At 44.5% G+C, this 20053-nt stretch overlaps 1 protein-coding gene across 2 annotated transcripts in view; it reads left to right on the top strand.

The window, feature by feature from the left end:
• LOC147673880 (cytochrome P450 2D17-like) overlaps positions 1–20053 on the top strand; it is a 464170-nt gene that overhangs the window by 279480 nt on the left and 164637 nt on the right. The window lies entirely within an intron of this gene.

The raw sequence follows: 20053 nt of genomic DNA, 5'->3' as shown, positions 1-20053 counted from the left end.
ATATATATATATATATATTTCATCCTATGGAACTCCATCCCCTTGAAAATCAGATTGCAATCAAACAGGGCCCTTTTCAGGAAATCGATAAAGACCTGGCTCTTCCTAATGCCTTAAGACCCGTCAGCTAGTTGATTGGTTCTCGCTCAGCGCCAAGACACCACGAAATAGTGCGCTTTATAAGCATCTCAGTCAGTCGGTCAGTATAGACCGGAGAAAACCAAGAAAATACTGATAATAAAATAAATAAGTAAGCAAACAAACATCATGCCACGTGGCATGGTTTGGCATCGTAGCCGGTTCCATGATAATAATCCTCAAGTGATTCTGGATGGCAAAAAGCAATGCACTAAGACCCCACTGGTAATAAAGAGATAAAAACCAAAATAAGTTATAAAACACACTAACAATACCCCACCCTAGGTGCTATTCATCAAGTGCCTGGAAAATGGTCACTAATAGTCCAAGCAGCCGCTCGGTATGGGTGACAGTCCTGTTATAACAATAGAGATACAGAATAGAGAAAAATAAGAAAAGTGGTCAGAGGAGTTGCTCGTGAGCAAGGTGTTTCTCGCCGAAACGCGTAGGGTGTTTTTTTCTTGGCTTAATGCAATTTGAATAAATCCTATTGAAATTAATCCCGGATTTGTTGTTACTTTGGATGGAGTGCACGCGTGCATTTTTTTGCATGGTGGAAAAGTTTATGGAATACAGGGCGACCTCGGACCCTGAGGTGCACCACTGCTAAAGTGTACCAGGGTTTCTGAGGAAGTGGTAAGGCTATATATATATGTACCAGGGTTTCTGAGGAAGTGGTAAGGCTATATATATATATATAGCCTTACCACCTCCTCAGAAACCCTGGTACACTTTAGCAGTGGTGCACCTCAGGGTCCGAGGTCGCCCTGTATTCCATAAACTTTTCCACCATGCAAAAAAATGCACGCGTGCACTCCATCCAAAGTAACAACAAATCCGGGATTAATTTCAATAGGATTTATTCAAATTGCATTAAGCCAAGAAAAAAACACCCTACGCGTTTCGGCGAGAAACACCTTGCTCACGAGCAACTCCTCTGACCACTTTTCTTATTTTTCTCTATTCTGTATCTCTATTGTTATAACAGGACTGTCACCCATACCGAGCGGCTGCTTGGACTATTAGTGACTATTAGGGACCTCGGACCCTGAGGTGCACCACTGCTAAAGTGTACCAGGGTTTCTGAGGAGGTGGTAAGGCTATATATATATATATATATATATATAGCCTTACCACCTCCTCAGAAACCCTGTTACACTTTAGCAGTGGTGCACCTCAGGGTCCGAGGTCGCCCTGTATTCCATAAACTTTTCCACCATGCAAAAAAATGCACGCGTGCACTCCATCCAAAGTAACAACAAATCCGGGATTAATTTCAATAGGATTTATTCAATTTACATTAAGCCAAGAAAAAAACACCCTACGCGTTTCGGCGAGAAACACCTTGCTCACGAGCAACTCCTCTGACCACTTTTCTTATTTTTCTCTATTCTGTATCTCTATTGTTATAACAGGACTGTCACCCATACCGAGCGGCTGCTTGGACTATTAGTGACCATTTTCCAGGCACTTGATGAATAGCACCTAGGGTGGGGTATTGTTAGTGTGTTTTATAACTTATTTTGGTTTTTATCTCTTTATTACCAGTGGGGTCTTAGTGCATTGCTTTTTGCCATCCAGAATCACTTGAGGATTATTATCATGGAACCGGCTACGATGCCAAACCATGCCACGTGGCATGATGTTTGTTTGCTTACTTATTTATTTTATTATCAGTATTTTCTTGGTTTTCTCCGGTCTATACTGACCGACTGACTGAGATGCTTATAAAGCGCACTATTTCGTGGTGTCTTGGCGCTGAGCGAGAACCATATGGCTGAGATACCCGCCACCCCCTCTCAACACAATCCCCAAAAGGAAGGAAAACCGGAAACTGTTCTTAAAGTTTTTGGATGTGGGATGGAGTGACCATCCCGGCCGTATTTATTAAAACAAAAGATTAAAACATTAAACGTTTTCATGTTATGTACAATTTCATTATCACATTACGATGTTTGGCTAACCTTAACATAATCTCTAATACAGAGGTTCTCCTAGCCGAACTAGCATCCTACAAAACATTCTCTAAGAATACTGAAATTGTACATCCTAACGTTTAAGGGCCAACGGCAAGGTCATAACCGGTGTCAAGATCCCTAACCAGACTTACCCCTCCCACTTAGGAGGGGCGATGGCACAGGGGCTTACCACAAGTGCAACTACTAACAATTTCCCTTGACTTGACGGGGGCACTTAAGACTCGACGCCATTTAAAGGTCGTTCGAACACTTGTGTGTGGTATCTAGAAGGTATCGTTGACCTCTCCCCACCCCACACAACTTACCGCATCTGCCGTCGCAGATGACACTAGCCCCGGGAAATTCCCCAGGAGGGGGCTGTAACCCCTCCTACAAAGGAAGGGGCCTTGACCGCCTTTCCTTTACTTCCGGCGACCCGCCCTTAGACGGGACCGCCTCCCCACTGAGGGGCCAATGGCCACCTCTCCCGAGCGCTCCCATCCGTGTTGGGTGACGCCCACTCATAGGGATCTACCAATTAGTGCTCACCGATCATGACCTTACCGCCTACCAAAAAATAAATACGACAGTTCTTCAACCTATGAAAACATTGGTCGCTACGACCGAAGGAACATGCTAAAAATGCAACATCACATCAAATCACTTTAATCATAACAACCTAGACGATATTCACCATCTTTATTAACTACAAACTGCTACTGTTATAGCCTGTAAACGAAACGGAAAAACAAACTTATCAATTCACTTTATTGCACAACAACTTTGCTGTCCTCAGGGGCTGGTGGGTGGGTCAAAATTGGCTCTTCGTTCCGTCCCGAGCTCACGTGTAGCGAGGAGGTGCAGCTTCGGAGCACAAGAACAAGAGGACGTCTTCTGGTCTTGCGCCTTCTTTTATCCGTCTTCAGGGCGGGCGAAAACCCGCCCCTGCCCGCCCCGGGGGCGTGGCTGGCTGCGTCGGTGTCTAGGCCAGCCCACTCTAGGGCGGGAAAAGGCGCGCCCCGGCTACGCCGCTTCGGGCATACCAGCCGAGACGCGCCTCCCGCCCAAAAATGGCTTCCCGGGGGGATCGAGGCACTCATCCATACGTTCGGGGGGACCGAGTGGTCGCCCCTTTCCAATCAACTAGCTGACGGGTCTTAAGGCATTAGGAAGAGCCAGGTCTTTATCGATTTCCTGAAAAGGGCCCTGTTTGATTGCAATCTGATTTTCAAGGGGATGGAGTTCCATAGGATGAAAAATTAATATGAAAAACCCTTTCCTCCCCATCTGGCTTTCTTTATTTTCAGAACGTGAACCAATCCTGCATTGGCAGATCTGAGACAGCGTTGCGGTTGGTATTAAGGAAATAAGGTTTGAATGTCTGCAGCTCCACCTTGTACAGAGCCTTATGCACTAGACAAAGTGCCTTGAAATTCACTCTCTGATGGACTGGATGCTAGTGGAGCTGCTTGATGGCCGCAGAGGTGGTATGATGTTTAGGTAAATCAAGCAGAACCCTGGCCGCGGCGTTCTGAAGTGACTGAAGTTTAGCAATCTGTCCTTTGTCAGCTCCTAAGTACAGGGCGTTACAATAGTCGACCCCGGAAAGAACCAGGGCTCCCACATCTTTTTTCCTTAGTGATAAAGGTATAAGGGGCAGAATGTTGTGCAAAATTTTTAGGGTAATGAAACACACCGAGGACACTTGGTTTATCTGTGGGGCAAGTTTCAAATCCTTGTCAAACATGACACCAAGGTTCCTAGCCTTGGACACAGGAACTGGACAGTTACCTGCCTCCGAAGGCCACCATGCTTAACTCCATACAGACGTTCTTTGACCAAACTCAATGACCTCAGTTTTTTCCATGTTAAGCTTCAAGAAATTCGAGTTCATCCAGGCCATCACATCCGTGAGGCAATTACGAAATCTATCAGCTGTAAGCTCCACACTTTGTGTCACCGACACCACTAGCTGGGTGTCGTCAGCATACAACACCAACATGAGTCCTTGTTCTTTAATTACTCGTGCCAGTGGTCTAACATATAAGTTAAACAGTGTCGGAGACAGGGCCGCCCCCTGTGGGACTCCACAAGGGAGGTGGGATATTCCTGATTGAAGGCCATCCCAGTGGATCAGTTGTTCCCATGAGGCTGGGAGTGATGTGAGTAGAGTTAGCGCCACATCTTCAATGCCTGCTGCATTCAATTGATGCAGCAGAACCGCATGATTCACGGTATCGAAAGCTGTGGTCAGATCGAGCAGTATGAGAGCAGCTATACCCCCTCCATCCATTACTTTGTGGATCTCATCCGTGGCCATGATTAGGGCTGATTCGGTTGAATGCCGAGATCTAAAGCCATGTTGGGTTGAGTCAAGGATGTTATTGTTGTCTAAATAATCTGTCAGTTCCAAATTCATGGCTTTCTCTAGAATTATTGAAGGAAATGAAAGGCAGGATATAGGGCGATAGTGCTTGGCCTTTGTGGGGTCTAATGAAGCCTTTTTTTAGGATGGGTGTGATGCATGCCTTTTTCCAGATAGCTGGAAAGACCCTGGAGCAGATCATCTCATTTAGTAAAGGGGTCAGAAAGGTACCAACTTGTTTGGGAACCGACTGCAATATATGCAGGGTGCAGGGGTCCAAAGGTGAACCACACTTGATTTGTCGCAGCAGATTTGTTACATGATCTTCTGCTAAAGCAGAAAAACAGGCAGAGTATGCATCGTTATAGAGTACTCTGGTAAATCTGTACTATTTCTCTCATGTTCACTTGCTGAGATCTCTAGTGCGTTATAGACCATTTGAGCTTTGTTCTGAAAAAAAGTAGCTATTTGGGCCACAACGTTTTGATCCGGCGAAAAAGCACTGTCACATGGACATTTTGATAGAGCTGTCACGGTTTTGAACAACTCCTTAGAGGAGTTCTTTTCCGCCAGGATTTTATTGGTAAAATATACTGATTTAGCATGTTTTATGGCTGCCTTATATTCCTCTTAGGTGATATTGTATTCCTTCCTATGGTCCGCACTTTAGTCCAATCTCCAGACACGCTCCTTACTTCTGCATTTAATTTCAATTTGATGGAGCTCAACCGAGTACCAAGGTGAGGTAACTTGTTTATTCCGGGAATGCTTTGTTGTTTCAGGAGAAAGCATATTTACTGCTGAATTGAGCCAGAATTCAAAATTTCTGGCTGCGATTTTAGAGTCAGATACTACCTCGGGAAGAGGCCACTTGGTAGTCAATGGGGATATATCAAATACGACAGTTGCTTGTCCCATTTTCAGGCACATGCCTTGTGCCCACACAGTCATTATTCATAGTTTAATATGGCATTTTTCACTGTTAGCTTCAACTAGACAGTACAGCTACTGCATGCGGAATATTTTGTCCATGCTTATGATACAGTGTCACAGGGATCAAAATAGGAGAGGTGGGTGTGCACATTATAAGCCAGTATCTATATATTTTTTTGTTTGAGGGGCATCTTTAGACCTAGTAAATCCACTCGAATTTCTTGACCTACGCGCTCTTTGCTGTTGTGGCATTTTTAACTGTACTATTTTTAATTTAAACGCGGTGCTGCAAAATCGCGCTACAGAGCTCTCAGAGCCTTTTAAAATCGCGCTGCCTACCTGGGTGTCGGCTTCTTAGGCCGGGGAATCAGTTAGGCTTACTCGCACCCTAATTGGCTTCCACCCGCATTCGGCGGGATTCAGACAGCTTAGTGGGTCCGACCGCCATCTTGGGTGGGGTTGTAGGCTGGGAGCACTTCGGGCGCCATCTTGCTTAGGGCAAGGGATGCAGGAGGCGGACTCACGCACCTGGTGAGCTTATTTAAGCCACCACGGGATGCGGACAGGTCAGAATTTCTTGTCCTACGCGCTCTTTGCTGTTGTGGCATTTTTAACTGTACTATTTTTAATTTAAACGCGCTGCTGCAAAATCGCGCTATAGAGCTCTCAGAGCCCTTTAAAATCGCGCTGCCTACCTGGGTGTCGGCTTCTTAGGCCGGGGAATCAGTTAGGCTTACTCGCACCCTAATTGGCTTCCACCTGCATTCGGCCGGATTCAGACAGCTTAGCGGGTCCGACCGCCATCTCTGGTGGGGTTGTAGGATGGGAGCACTTCGGGCGCCATCTTGCTTAGGGCAAGGGACGCAGGAGGCGGACTCACGCACCTGGTGAGCTTATTTAAGCCACCACGGGATGCGGACAGGTCAGAATTTCTTGTCCTACGCGCTCTTTGCTGTTGTGGCATTTTTAACTGTACTATTTTTAATTTAAACGCGCTGCTGTAAAATCGCGCTACAGAGCTCTCAGAGCCCTTTAAAATCGCGCTGCGTACCTGGGTGTCGGCTTCTCAGGCCGGGGAATCAGTTAGGCTTACTCGCACCCTAATTGGCTTCCACCCGCATTCGGCGGGATTCAGACAGCTTAGCGGGTCCGACCGCCATCTTGGGTGGGGTTGTAGGCTGGGAGAACTTCGGGCGCCATCTTGCTTAAGGCAAGGGACGCAGGAAGCGGACTCACGCACCTGGTGAGCTTATTTAAGCCACCACAGGATGCGGACAGGTCAGAATTTCTTGTCCTACGCGCTCTTTGCTGTTGTGGCATTTTTAACTGTACTATTTTTAATTTAAACGCGCTGCTGCAAAATCGCGCTACAGAGCTCTCAGAGCCCTTTAAAATCGTGATGCCTACCTGGGTGTCGGCTTCTTAGGCCGGGGAATCAGTTAGGCTTACTCGCACCCTAATTGGCTTCCACCCGCATTCGGCGGGATTCAGACAGCTTAGCGGGTCCGACCGCCATCTTGGGTGGGGTTGTAGGCTGGGAGCACTTCGGGCGCCATCTTGCTTAGGGCAAGGGACGCAGGAGGCGGACTCACGCTCGGGCAAATATCATAAAAAGGATGGATGATCAAGCGCGCAGCGGTCACGCGCAGCGGGCGCGACGTAGGCTCGCCGGAGGTGCGCCAGAGGTAAGCCCGCTTGCGCCCGTTCGCGCAACGGGCGCGCACAGGGCGGCTTCCTCTGGTCCTCCGCACCCTCCTCGCCTAGTCTACTCTCGGGCTACCTTACTGGAACTGAGACCCAGTCAGTCGCCTTTGCCTCAGAAGGCTACTATTCGACCTCCGTCTCACTCTCTGTCTTGTGGACTGCTTAACGTTCGGTCGCTCTGCAAACACCACACAGAGATTGCCTTCCTCATTGAGTCTTCAGGGCTTGATGTCCTGTTCGTAACCGAAACCTGGACCCGGGAGGACTGCCTGGTTGAACTGGGCATGGCTTGCCCCCCAGGCTTCAAGATCATTCACACTCCAAGGCTGAAGAATAGGGGTGGTGGAATTGGTGTAATTTACAGAGAAACGCTGGGTTTTTGTCAACTCAAAATTAGAGAGATCTTGGGCTTTGAGCTGATGGGATTCTCTTTTAAAGATCGCGAGAAATCTCTGCTTACGGGCGTTCTCTGTTATCGCCCGCCGGGCTCGGTACCCTCCCTATCAGACTTTATTGATCTGATATATGACCTCTCTAATACCCATTCCAAGCTGCTGGTCCTAGGGGATTTTAACCTGTGGCAGGGCGGCCCGCTGGATGGTGCATTTACGACTCTTTGTCAAGCTTTTGGCGACATTCAGCTGCAGCAACTGGTTCGATCTGCGACGCACAGAGGGGGCCATGCCCTGGACCTGGTTTTCGCTGACGCACAGCTAGTGACGGTCAATGATATCTTATGTCAATATTGGACCGACCACTCACTGGTTGCTTTCTCCCTTTGCATAGGGGTTCATCCCTCGGGGGAAGCCGGCGTCGGACTGGCTAAATTGGGTAGATCTTGGTCCCGGGTACTAAAGTCACCATCGCTACCTTCCCTATTACCAGATAACTTCTGCCTGAGTAATTCGGTGGAGGAAAGCTACTCTACCTTGTGTCGGTCCATTACTAATACGCTAGATAGGGTTGCGCCCTTCCGCAAGTCACGAGGCAGACTGACCCGGGCCTGTCCCTGGTATACGGAGGAGCTGCGGCAGCTAAAACTGAGTTGGAAACGCGCCGAGAGAGCTTGGAGGAAGCAGTATTGGACCTCTGCGAGGGCCTCGTTCAGGCTGGCACTGCAGGGCTATAAGGCGCAGATCAAGTTGGCTAAGGCGGCCTTCCTGGAAACCACCCTGAGCCAGGCGCCTAACAAGTCTCAAGCCCTGTTTAAAATCGTTAGGGACTTGACCCACCCTGTGTGTGTGGCCAATACGGTTGTTGCGTCGCAGGCCCTATGTGACTCCCTGGCCTGTGCCTTTGAGGAGAAGACTGCGAAGATCCTGGATGGCTTAAAAAATCCACTGCCTCCGGCTCTTGGCTTGGGAGCTCCGGGTGGCCCGTCCTGTTGACCCCGGCCGGTCGGCTTTGGCCCCGGCTTGGGAGCTCCGGACCAGTCACCTAGTCGACCCCAGCCGAGTGACCCAGTTCTTAGTTTGGAAGCTCCGGACATTCTTTCCAGTCGACCCCAACTAAGACTCTTTCCCAGTCCCTCCTTTGAGGAATTCCGCAGCATGGCATGCACAGTGTCTTCGGGCTCTCCGCTCGATCCACTGCCACCCAAATTCTGGAAAGCTTTCCAGGCGGAACTTTTCCAGCCTTTGTACTCCATCTGCCTCCAGTCCTTGGAGTTGGCAAGCGTTCCCGAGTGCTGGAAGCTGGCAGTCGTGTCACCACTGCTTAAGAAATCTACGCTGGACCCTGCCTGTCTCTCCAACTACAGGCCCATCTCTTTGCTCCCTTATCCTATTAAGATCGTGGAAAAATGGGTGACCCGCTCCCTCTCGGGCTTCCTGGAAGAAATTGGATGGTTCGATGAGACACAGTTTGGCTTTCGTCCGGGGCATGGGACGGAATCCGCACTGGTAACCGTATTGGACAATCTTCGTTCGCGTGTCAACGGTGGTCGGGCAGCCTTTTTGGTGCTGCTCGACATGTCGGCCGCGTTTGATATGGTTTGCCATCGGACCCTTATCAGGAGGCTCGAGGAGTGCGGGATCACAGGGGGGGCAAGAGACTGGCTGATCTCCTATCTCAGCAACCGGCAGCAGCTGGTCGCGCTTCCTCCATTTCGATCGGAGCCACGGAAAGTAGGGCAGGGGGTGCCACAGGGCTCGGCCATCAGCCCTATACTTTTTAATCTGTACCTCCGCCCTCTGGTCCAGCTTATAAAATCTTTCGGTATCTCGGCTTTTAACTACGCCGATGACACCCAGCTGGTCTTTTCCCTGGAAGGAAATAACGCGGTCCCGCTGGAGACATTTCATCGTTTTAATGGCAGCCACAGCGGATTGGCTGCGTGCCAACTCCTTACAATTTAATAGCACAAAGACGGAGGTACTTCATTGCTCCATGGACCGGATTCCGCGGTCACTCCCAGAGAACTTTTGGCCTGCCACCTTCCCTGAGCCAGTGTCGGCTGCGGAGTCAGCTCGCAACCTGGGGGTGATCTTTGGTCCAAATTTACAACTTGACTTGTACATCAATAAGACCATCTCCTCGTGCATGATGCTGCTACGCATGCTGCGTAAAGTTCTGCCCCTCCTCCCTGCCCAGGCCAGACCGGAAGTAGTTTGCGGGACCATACTGAGTCGTCTAGACTACTGTAACGCGCTGCTTCTGGAGGCCCCAAAAAATCTGCTGGGGAAGTTGCAACGGGTGCAGAATATGGCCGCCAAGCTGGCTCTCTCTCGCCCTAACTTTAGCTCTTCCACCTTAGTGTTAAGGGACTTACACTGGCTGCCGGTGCACCTGCGTGTACTGTATAAAGCGGCGTGCCTGGTGTTTAAGGCAGTACATCGACAGGGCCGGGTGCCGTTGCAGAACATGTTTGCCTGGTACTCTGTCCCGCGGCTCCTCCGCTCTTCCTCGGCACATCTGCTAGTGGTCCCTAGGTTTCAGAGAGTCAGGATGGGTGGCCGCTTGTTTAGTGTTGCAGCGGCCAAACTTTGGAACTCCCTGCCACTCTCTTTGAGATGCTATAGGGAATACTATCCATTTAAAAAAGCTTTAAAAACACACCTCTTCCCCAGAATGGTCTAGCAGTGATAAGTGTGGGGGACCGAACTTCAAGCGCCAGGATGCCCTCTGGGTGACAGGACCGCGCTTTACAAGTATACCTACAATACAATACAATACACGTTAACAAACAACATGTCTTAATTTTGTTGTTTCACGTTTCTTTAAAAATATCTCACTCATCTGTATGTGCATATCATGTCTTTATAATAATTTGATGTATTTATCATCTCTTGAAAACGTGAGTAGAGTCTGTCTTCACTCATTGACAGATTCCAACATATGTATATTTCATTTATGTTTATACTTTGTTTTTGAAATCACTTAAGTACAGCCACTTCCAGGTCACGGAGTGACTATGACAAAGACTGTGAGGTTGAAACGCGTCAGTCAAATAAACTTTTTTCTCTAAAATAAATCCTGAGTGCGACTTTACCTGCGAAATGTAAGGAATCTGCAATATATTACCTACTGGCGGTTGCCAGTAGGTAGTTAGGATTTTTTTCAATGCAAAATCTCAACATTCTATTGTGAATAACTTTGGCGCCGGTTGAGGAATCTGCCTGAAAATGTCCTCAAATTTGCCTCGCGGCGCTCCGGTCCTTCCCTGACAGTTTGGGGGGGATTCGTCTAGCGGGGGCCGAGATAAAAGGGGGGTCCCAAAACGTGTTTTCCCCATGTTAATTTCCATAGGGCGGTCGACCTCACTTTTAGCCCGAACGGCTGAATGGATTTCCACCAAACTTGGCAAAATTGTAGGGACTGGTAGCCCGATGTGCCTTTGCTATGTCTCAAGATATGTGCTCCAGAGGATTTTGAGCGGATTTTGAGTAATTTAAGTTAAAAAAAAATATATATCTATGGCCGCGCCCCGGGGAGCGCTCCGGGCGCGCTACGCGACCTGCGCGCGGAAAGCTGATTGGCTCTCGGGTGTCTGTAAAACATTCCAAACAGTCCGGAGCGGCCGCAATCTTGTGTCTCGGTAGGATCGAGACACAAGAGGTGGGAAAAACAAAGGGGGAAATGACCATAAGAGGGCAGAGTAGACCCCCCTTGACCCTCTAAGTTTGATGTGGGGGCTATAAAAGGGCCCCGCGGGGCAAAAAAAAATAATTGTTTTTTTTCGATTTGCGCGGGGGAGCGCCCGGTACGCACACCGGGGAGCGGACCGGGGAGCGTACCATTGGGAAAAAAGAATGACAGTTTTAAAAAAAAGTAGCTGTTTAAAAAAAAATTATTTTAGTTTTTTTTATTTTTATTTGCGCCACCTCTACGACCCTTTCTTGCGTCAATACGCCCCTTTTGCATACATTACAGCTGACGTAGGTATAATGTGGCGCAGGGGTTTACAAAGTGACGCATCTACCTAGATGCTCACTTTGTAAATATGACTCAATAAGGTGCATTTTTAACAGCACCGGTGCGTCACAAAAAGTGACGTACCGGTGGCGAAAAAGTAACGCATGGCCTCATAAATGAGGCCTTCAGTCTTCTACTCATGTGTCATATTAAATATATGACGTATTATGTCGCAAGTACTTACAGATACGTCAGTATTTCAGACGTATCTGTAAGCGCAAAAGTGATGCATTGCTGGAGTGTGTCACAAAAATGATGCAACTCCAGCAATGCATCCTTTCACATGGGGCCAGGCCCATGTGAAAGGGCCTGCATCAGTCTTACGCCTGTTGTGAAACAGGCACAAGATTTGGACGCAACAGCGTCATAAAAGTGACGCAGTGATATCTCATAGATTTCACTGCGTCACCTCTACGACCCTTTCTTGCGTCAATACGCCCCTTTTACATACATTAAACCTGACGTAGGTATATTGTGGCGCAGGAGTTTACAAAGTGACGCATCTACCTAGATGCGTCACTTTGTAAATATGACTCAATAAGGTGCATTTTTAACAGCACTGGTGCGTCACAAAAAGTGACGTACCGGTGGCGTAAAAGTGACGCATGGCCTCATAAATGAGGCCTTCAGTCTTCTACTCATGCGTCATACTAAATATATGACGTATTATGTCGCAAGTACTTACAGATACGTCAGTATTTCAGACGTATCTGTAAGCGCAAAAGTGATGCATTGCTGGAGTGTGTCACAAAAATGATGCAACTCCAGCAATGCATCCTTTCACATGGGGCCAGGCCCATGTGAAAGGGCCTGCATCAGTCTTACGCCTGCTGTGAAACAGGCACAAGATTTGGACGCAACAGCGTCATAAAAGTGACGCAGTGATATCTCATAGATTTCACTGCGTCACCTCTACGACCCTTTCTTGCGTCAATACGCCCCTTTTGCATACATTACACCTGACGTAGGTATAATGTGGCGCAGGGGTTTACAAAGTGACGCATCTACCTAGATGCGTCACTTTGTAAATATGACTCAATAAGGTGCATTTTTAACAGCACTGGTGCGTCACAAAAAGTGACGTACCGGTGGCGTAAAAGTGACGCATGGCCTCATAAATGAGGCCTTCAGTCTTCTACTCATGCGTCATATTAAATATATGACGTATTATGTCGCAAGTACTTACAGATACGTCAGTATTTCAGACGTATCTGTAAGCGCAAAAGTGATGCATTGCTGGAGTGTGTCACAAAAATGATGCAACTCCAGCAATGCATCCTTTCACATGGGGCCAGGCCCATGTGAAAGGGCCTGCATCAGTCTTACGCCTGCTGTGAAACAGGCACAAGATTTGGACGCAACAGCGTCATAAAAGTGATGCAGTGATATCTCATAGATTTCACTGCGTCATCTCTACGACCCTTTCTTGCATCAATACGCCCCTTTTGCATACATTACACCTGACGTAGGTATAATGTGGCGCAGGGGTTTACAAAGTGACACATCTACCTAGATGCGTCACTTTGTAAATATGACTCAATAAGGTGCATTTTTAACAGCACTGGTGCGTCACAAAAAGTGACGTACCGGTGGCGTAAAAGTGACGCATGGCCTCATAAATGAGGCCTTCAGTCTTCTACTCATGCGTCATATTAAATATATGACGTATTATGTCGCAAGTACTTACAGATACGTCAGTATTTCAGACTTATCTGTAAGCGCAAAAGTGATGCATTGCTGGAGTGTGTCACAAAAATGATGCAACTCCAGCAATGCATCCTTTCACATGGGGCCAGGCCCATGTGAAAGGGCCTGCATCAGTCTTACGCCTGCTGTGAAACAGGCGCAAGATTTGGACGCAACAGCGTCATAAAAGTGACGCAGTGATATCTCATAGATTTCACTGCGTCACCTCTACGACCCTTTCTTACGTCAATACGTCCCTTTTGCATACATTACACCTGACGTAGGTATAATGTGGCGCAGGGGTTTACAAAGTGACGCATCTACCTAGATGCGTCACTTTGTAAATATGACTGAATAAGGTGAATTTTTTACAGCACTGTTGCGTCACAAAAAGTGACGCACTGGTGGCGTAAAAGTAACGCATGGCCTCATAAATGAGGCCTTCAGTCTTCTAATTATGCGTCATATTAAATATATGACGTATTATGTCGCAAGTACTTACAGATACGTCAGTATTTCAGACGTATCTGTAAGCGCAAAAGTGATGCATTGCTGGAGTGTGTCACAAAAATGATGCAACTCCAGCAATGCATCTTTTCTTACCCTTCCACACCCCCGTTCCTTTTCTACATTTTCTTTGAATATCCCCATTACCCATGTTCACTCTCTTTCTCCTTACTTTCCTTCGCAACACTCACCTTCTTTCAGTCCCCCTACTTCACTTCCTTTCTCCTCTCATACCTTTCTGTTCTTTCTTACTCATTTTCCTTTCCTTTATCAATGCACTCCACTTCACTTACTCTTTTTCATTTTTTTAAGAATATAGCTCTTTGATGAGAATTGGAGGTAGTTCTGAAAAGAACTTTTTTTTTTCTTCTTTTTTCTTTTTTTAGAACAAAAACAAAAACAGGGAATGGAAACTGCTCAACAGGAGCAAAAAAAAAAAAATTAGGGCTGGGAACGGCAGCGATGGTTCTCCAATGCTCGAACCATGAGCAGAACACTTTGCTCCCCATAGCAAAGTAGCTCATCACAGTCTCTGCATTTCAGGACGCCTTTGTTAAATGCAGGCTGAATGTTCGGAACCAGCTCTTGTGATCTCCCCCTCACCGATGTTGTTGGTCCTCCGGTTGATGTAGAGGCCCCATCACTGGGAACCTCTTGTGCCAGAGCCCTGACTGACACTTTCCCGGGCAAAATTCTGGGGGTGCCTCCTCTCCACATGGCGAATCATTGTGGAGTTCCCAAAAGAATATTTTTAAGTGGGGTCACCCCGTGACAGGACTGTGTGACAGATCCTGCACTCCACTTTTGGAGCATTTACTTTCTTCTGGTCATCAGGTATGGAAAAAAAATTCCAGATGAAATGTTCTTTAAATTTTGGCTGAGGAGGCTCTTCATCGATGAATTCATTGGAGTCATCTTCACTGCTGGATGGTCTGGCAGCCATGATAATCCAAGATATCCAACAAAGAACCGAGAGCAAAAAGGCAGGTCTTTCAGTCACAAAAGTGAAAGAAGAAGTGAAGGAAATGGGTGGGGATTTCATTCTTCGTAAAAAAAAGTGTTAGCAACCAATGAAAAGTGTTATTTTAAGGTCACATGACTTGACGCGCTTACGCTGCGCGCACCGAAGCGCTTCCGGGGGCGTTTACGCGGCGCGAACGTAGGCGCTTCCGGGGGCGCATACGCGGCACGAAAGAAGGCGCTTCCGGGGGCGCTTACGCGGCGCGCCTAAGTGACGTTTTGATAGTTTCACGGAAATGCAAAATCATTTTCATTTCCTTATTCAAAAATACTGCTTTTTTATGTATGGTACTAAATCTCTTGCGTTATTTTTTACTTTTCATTCATATTTTTTTACACGAACGCAAGTAGCGCTCTGGGTGCGCTTTCCGGAGAGCTTACCGGTGCGCGCACCGAGAGCGCCCCAGGAAAAAATGATTAAAAAAAAAACATTGTAAAAATATTATATAAAAAAATAATAATAATTAATACTTACACAAAATAGCAAATTTAAAAAAAAAATCGTAGGTTACAAACTCGATATAGAAAGGAATTAGATTTTAAAAAACCTTTGAAATTCACTGAAAGAAACATAGGTTTGACACCAGTTATAGTTAGGAATTTGCATTAAAAAACCTATGAAATTCACTGAAAAAACCATAGGTTTCACACCAGTTATAGTTAGGAATTAGCATTTAAAAAACCTATTAAATTCACTGAAAAAACCATAGGTTTGACACCAGTTATAGTTAGCTGGAAATTTTACTGACATAAAACCATTGAAATTCCCACGTTATAGTTAGTTGGACTCACTATAACTTGCGCGCCTGCAATGCACTGCTGATGACGTCACATATTACATCACTCATGACATGGTCAGTGACATCACTCATGACATCACTGATGACACCATCCTTTTGACAGAGTGACAGACCTCCTTTCAGTGTAATATAAACCTTGAAACACATATTCAAAAATAGAAACTAACATTTTCAAAAAAATGGAGATAGCCATACCAGTTACAACAACCAATTCAGTAATTCCCCCATCCATATACACATCCACTCATTCACCAACAGTTCTATTTAGTCACTCATACATATACTCACTCATCAGATGTCGTGATACACCTATACATCCTGTTACACACCGACAGTCATCCAAAAGTTACTCACACACATACTCACACATGCAAATAAACTATTGAACATCCATTTATTTGCATATACAGCTATACACACACTACCACCTTACTTCGAAGGAAACTTACACATACTTACTTTCTTAAACAAACACTTATAGAAACACATACTTATTTAAACAGGAACTCTTACAATCTCTCACTCTCACATATACTCACTTATATACATCAATACTCACATATACTAGATTAAAACGTATGTCGTTACTGATAAAGACACTAGTGAGACAGTCATTCACTCACTAACACACACATATACACACTCATCCACCCATACAGTCCTGCACATATGCTGTCTTCAAAACACATACAGTGAGTCAGTCATTGATGCATCTATGTGCTAAGTAATACCCGCACCAAACCATACAGACACTCATACTGAAACTAAAAAAAACATCTAATAACCCATATACACACACATGTAGCTACTCACCAACCCATGCAGCCACTTATACACAAAGTGAAACACTGATACAAACATTTAAATATTTAAACATTACTCGCTAATATATGTATTCACTAAGATACACTTAATAAGCCAGTTAACCAATCAATTTAAAAAAAATAAAAGAAATCCATTTAGACACTTATTTAAACATTTGTTCTTCCATCGACCTTTACATATACATATATAAAACATATTTATTTTTCAAAAAGACACACATTCACTGGATGGTGTCATCAGTGATGTCATGAGTGATGTCACTGACCATGTCATGAGTGATGTAATATGTGACGTCATCAGCAGTGCATTGCAGGCGCGCAAGTTATAGTGAGTCCAACTAACTATAACGTGGGAATTTCAATGGTTTTATGTCAGTAAAATTTCCAGCTAACTATAACTGGTGTCAAACCTATGGTTTTTTCAGTGAATATATATATATACATATATATGCTGAGGATTCACAGGGTTTGCAGTAATGAAGCAGACTTACAGATTGCTCAAAACTCCAGCAAAATGAGATTTATGGAGAGAGGCTACAAAGCAAGCACTATTGATATAGCCATTAGAAAAGCAAACAACTTAGACAGATCTCATTTACTTAGCAAAAAACCTACTTTACAAAAAGGATTAGATGAAACCGAGTTACAAACAAGATTAATCTTAACATATAGCAGACAACAGAACATTCTGCGAAAAATATTCCATAAGAACTGGCCGGTCATACGCAGTGATCCTATTATTGGTAAAAAACTTCCAAAGAATTAGCTTATTGTATTCAGAAAATCTAAATCCATGCGCGATGCATTGGTCAGCAGCAGTCCAGAGATTAGACCTACTGCGAACTGGCTAACGGCATGCAAGGGATTTATTAAATGCAATAATTGTCGGGCATGCCGATACAGGGTAAAAAAAATGAATTACAACATCCCGTTCAGGGATGAGCCTGTAAAAATTACTAAATTCCTGACATGTCGCCCTGATATATGGTGTATGTGTTGGAGTGCTCTTGTGGGTTGCAGTATGTGGGCAGTACCAAATTACAAGCCCACAAACGAATACTGCAGCACATGAAAGCAATCACCAGCTCAGACCAGACCTATCCAGTGACTAGACATTTTAAGGAAAGGCATGCCAATAACCTTGAAGACCTTAAATACTTTTTAATAAACTGTATCCCATCATTAAGAAGAGGAGGAAACCACGAGGCAAAACTGCGAAGTCTAGAAACCAAATATATATTAGAACTAGACACTAAAACTCTGCATGGACATAATTCTAGTGAGGATTTTTATACATGTTTGTAATTAGAGCCAGATGGAATATAACATGATATAATCCCACAGACATAGAACAGGAATTCAAGCATAAGATGAAACAACTAAATAAATTGCTTCTGATAGCATTTATGCTATAAATAAATAAAATTTGCACAGGTTTTTCAACTTGCACTATTTTGCACAACTAGTGAACATATTGTTCAATAGTCACTCATGTTTTGCACATTTAAGCACTGAGCACTTGATAGTAATGGGATTGACAAGGTACAAGTCTATTTGGACAACTATATGATCATGAAATCGCATAAGGCTCAAACAGGCTATAGATTTACACACAAGGCAAATAATGCAAACGATATTGATTAATGTTGAAGTTTGAAGCATTAATCAGGCACGACTATTGGTCTTATCACATGAATGTCGATTTAAATTGTAAATGAATACTAAAGAATGTGTTTTATTCAACAAAAGTCTCTTGTTTTTAAACATTCTGCTAAAGCTATTGTATTTTACATGAATTTGCATTTTTATAAATATTTAAATATTTATTTGGATATTTATTATGATGAAACTTTATAATTATGTTTTATCATGCTTGTGTGGACACACATCTATATATTTATGTATTTATATTGCTGGTTTGCACATAGCAAATGACGATTTCAGTTAGTCTGTCTTCCCGTTCTATGGTTAAGTAGAAATCACGTGTTATAGGCACTGGGACTTTAAATAAGAACATGTTACTCCCAAAGCACGTCATGTGATCAAGGCCGTTGTATGGCCGAAACGCGTCGTGGCGATTGTGGTGGACTGAAGGCAATGAAATAAATATCAGCAACGCACAATTTTTTTTTTAAAAAAGCCTTGCGCTGCTGCGCAAGAAGGAGCCCTCACTCCAGGAGTCTTAGAATGTAGATTTAATAGACTGACGCGTTTTGACCTGTTTGGTCTTTGTCAGAGCCACTATCCCACCATTGAAGTGCTGTATTTTCTTTAAACACAGTGAGAAAACAATAATCGACATGGAAAACAGACTTGTGGGTATTTTCCTCCCAAGGCACATTTCATGGGGAGAAGACAGACTGGTTCACACGGTCATCATCAAAATCGACGAATACCAAAAAAGGACATATTTATTATGTACATTGATTTCTGTAAAATAATTAATACTTTTTGTGAATTGTATGCTCAATTCTATTGCAAAAAAGTCATTTTTTGTTATTTACAAGAAATTGCAGTTCTGGCTAGTGTCATAATCCCCAGAAATCCAATTAATGGTACTGGGATACTTAATCACATTGTTTACAGAAAGGAAACACATGTTAGTGAGATGTCAAAGTTACATTATACAGTAATACTTCGATATTGCCAAGTGGCCTAATCCCCCTCTTCTGACATCACACTTTTTTCTTATTGTTTTCTCTAATATGTTTATGAAATGATATCATTCGCCTCACCCATAAAGGGACGTCGGAAGAGGCTTTTGAAAAAAGAATATATGAATATATATAATATACACACACACAAAAGGAAGTAGAGAATTCTGGACAGTTCCCAACTTTAGGTAGAGAGCATGTCCTGTATAGAGCACCCTTCAACGCCAGCGACGCTCTGAATCTGCACACTTCAAATGTCTGTTTTTCTAGCAAAGTTTTTAAGCATAGGATTAGCACGGCGAGTTATAAAGGGACAAAGGGACTGATGTACAAAGCATTTTTCCGGTTGCTAACATTCACTTCACAGAATTGGGCTGTTTACGACCCAAATAGTTTTTTTTTCAAATGTTCAAATGTACAAAATGCGATTTGGTAACTTGTTGCCAAATCGCATTTTGAATTTGTGATTCTGTATTTGAAAGGGATTTGTTTAGAGCATCGCTTCTAAATACCGAACCGATATGGTATGTATTGCTGTTTTACAACCGAATCCAGATTGCAAAATAATAATACTTTACCGCCAGTTTAAAACTGGTTGTAATCCATTCGCAAAGGTGAAGAGGTCCCCCAGGGGACCCTTTCCTCTTTGAGAATGTCAATAAATAAAAATATTTTTTTTAAAGCAGGAAGTGGTCCCACGGACCATGCCTACTCATAAACAAGCATTTGCAATGCAATAGGTCTCTCATTTATGAGAGTTTAAGCTATTAGAATTGTAAATGACAATGCCTTTTATTTATGTGTTGTTTTCAAAACAGATACATAAAAGGCATTGTCATTTACAATGGCAATAGCTTAAACTCTTGCATATGCAAGACGTATTACATTGCAAATGCGTGCTGTAAAAATTTTAAAAAGCATTAAGAGAGAGCGGGTCCTGACTAGCTATTTGAGAAAATAGTGCTCAGAGGGTGTAATTAAAGCCTACCGAGCAGTAACATACGTAACAGGAGGTGTCGCCACGGGAGGTTACAAAATGAGACAAGGTGGT

Source organism: Lissotriton vulgaris, chromosome 12, assembly GCF_964263255.1.
Source record: "Lissotriton vulgaris chromosome 12, aLisVul1.2, whole genome shotgun sequence".
NCBI classification, from domain to species: Eukaryota; Metazoa; Chordata; class Amphibia; order Caudata; family Salamandridae; genus Lissotriton; species Lissotriton vulgaris.
Note: the sequence above shows the minus strand (reverse complement) of the source record. Positions and strands in the feature narration are given on the sequence as shown.